General features: G+C 55.2%; 1 long non-coding RNA gene across 1 annotated transcript; it reads right to left on the reverse strand.

The window, feature by feature from the left end:
• Positions 1–222: 222 nt before the first annotated feature.
• Positions 223–2,458, reverse strand: LOC119864629. Its single transcript, XR_005374560.1, has 2 exons — positions 2,312–2,458; positions 223–469 (listed from the first exon to the last, which is right to left on the reverse strand). It is a non-coding gene; the product is annotated as an uncharacterized LOC119864629 (long non-coding RNA).

Consider the following 2,458-nt stretch of genomic DNA (forward strand, 5'->3'; position numbering starts at 1 on the left):
GGTGAATTATTAGTGGTCAGGTTCTTGTCTGATGACCCACTTGGGACCTCAGGTACTTTGTCTAGAAATGGGTCCACACATCATCCAATGGGACCTCCAAAGCCTTAAGCCTGTGTTAGCCAAAATGAAGATCCCGCATCCAACCCTAGGGAATCTTAACTCGTCGGGCCTGTGATGGGGCTTTGGAGTTCATACTTTAAACAGCCCAGAAGATTCTTCAGATCAGAAGGTTGTGTCACCCCAAAGATGTGGCTGGTGGCACTGGCCTTGACAAACCCTTGGAGATTTTTCAGAAAGTCAGTTGCCTTTTCTCATTGTCTGTTGTGCACAAGGCCCCATTTAGCTTGGCGGGAGGGTAAGAAGAAAGCACAGGCTCTGAGTAGTCAGTCTTGATTCCCCTGAACTCCACCACTTCTGGGTGTGTGGTCCCGGGCACAAAACTTTACTTCTCTGAACTCGATTTCCTCATCTGAAAAATGGGAATAATAATACATGCCTTCCAGTGCACTAGCGTCCAACACAGCTCTTGGCAGTTGTGACATAGTGAATCTATGTCAGTAAACATATGTAAGTTCTTCCATAGGGCAAACATTTCAGCCTTGCTTCCCTCATCTCCAGCTAACTCCTCTTGAGAGCCACCTTCCTGGCAGAGAGACCTCCAGTCTCTTCAGACTGTGCAGGTGAGTGGAAGCCTGGTACTAAGCCCAGGATGGGGGTCTCTGTCTATGTATGCTCACTTGGTGGGGAATGGGAAATACAGTGAGCACTCACTGCATGCCAGGCTCTGTTCCGGATGCTGGGAGAGAGCGGCCAACAGGAGAGACTCAGCCCTGCCCTCTGGGAGCTGGCCTTCTAGGTGGGGAGACAGACACCACACAGGGAAGCAGACAAACAGGAGGATCTCAGATATGGGTAAGTGCAAGAGAAGAAGACACACTGAGTGCCGGGATGGTGAGGGACTGGGGTGGGTGGTGGTCAGGGACATCTCTGAGAAGAGGTGATAGTTGAGACCTCACTGCTGAGGGAAGCCAGCCCCGTCATGTGTAATTTTGGGAAGGAGTTTTTCAGAGAGCAGAAATGACAGGTGCAAAGTCCCTGGGGCTGCAGGGGGCTGGCAGGGTCAGGGATGGAGAGGAAGGCCAGCATGGCTGGAGCTGAGAGAATAGGGGAGGGGGGCAGGAAACAAGGGGGGCATGATGAAGTGGGGAGGTGCCAGGTACTGGAGGCCTGTACAGAGAGTATTATAACCAGAGCAGCTGCTGCATGTGCCACCATTCTGGGAGCTACTTTCATGGCCTCCTCACAGCAGCCCTTGGGCATCCAGAGACCAGGAGGGAGGCTGGGAGGGGTGTGTCCTGGTGGGCAGTCAAGGAAAAGGCTGGGTTCTCCTGAATGATGGCAGCACTGGATCTGGGCCACAGGGTCCCCGCCCTGCCCCGCCCCCCCCCAACAACAACAGACAACGGCCCCTCCCCAGGAGTCAGGTTTCTCAAGGGTCACAGCACAGAAAACATGCCTTTCAGGGTCTGAGTCCCTGTCTCTGAGCTGGATCCCATGGGCACCGACAGTCAGAGGGAAATGAACTCTACAAACCCAAGTCAGACGCTCTCCTGGCTGCGCTGCCTTGCTCTGGGATACAGCCCAAGGGCCGCGATGGCCAGCCTCTCCCACCTTCTCCCTCCCCTCCACCACCGTGCCACCATTCCTCAGGTGGCACAAGCCTTCCTCCTGTGGGCCCCTCTGCCTCCATGCTGTCCCCCAGGCACTTGGCACAATAGGCCCCCTCTCTTCCCCAGGGTCCTCGCTTTTCCTGGACCAGCAAGAGACCCCTCCACACTCCGCTCCCCTCTCATGGCTCAGAGCACAGATCACTCGCAAAGTCTGTCGTTTGCACTGGTTTGTGGATTTCTTTACTGCCTGCCTGTGTTCCCCAACTCCAACCCTCACCCCACGTGGCAGGAGGTTTTTGTCAGCGTTGTCACTGCCGTATCCAAGGGTCCTGCAACAGCTGGCACAACACAACTATGTATTGGATGAGTGAATGACCTCACGAGATGCTCACCACAGCCCCATGAGGCAGGCGCTCTAATTGTCCCATTTCACAGGTAGAGAAAATGAGGCTGGAGAAGATCAAGATGCTCACCCGAGGGACCCAGCAAGTGAGGAGCCAAAGACTTGGATGGAGACGGCCCAGCTTCAGACCTCACACCTGTGCCCTGCTGCACCTGACTTACTGAGTGGCCAGGCCTTCACCCTCTGAGTTAGCCTCCACACGGTCATCCACCTAATGGGTATAAAATTCCTCGCGTACCTGCGGTTGCCTCAGGATAGCGCTGAGACTGAGGGTGTCACTGAAGCAGACCCTCCCTGTCACCTGCACGCTGCCACACCCACACGGGATTGGTGAAGAAGGGCCTTCAGGCCGGCCTGCCCTCGCCCTTGGAAGGGTTAACCTGGC

The sequence above is a fragment of the Canis lupus genome, chromosome 20 (assembly GCF_011100685.1).
Source record: "Canis lupus familiaris isolate Mischka breed German Shepherd chromosome 20, alternate assembly UU_Cfam_GSD_1.0, whole genome shotgun sequence".
Classification (NCBI taxonomy): domain Eukaryota; kingdom Metazoa; phylum Chordata; class Mammalia; order Carnivora; family Canidae; genus Canis; species Canis lupus.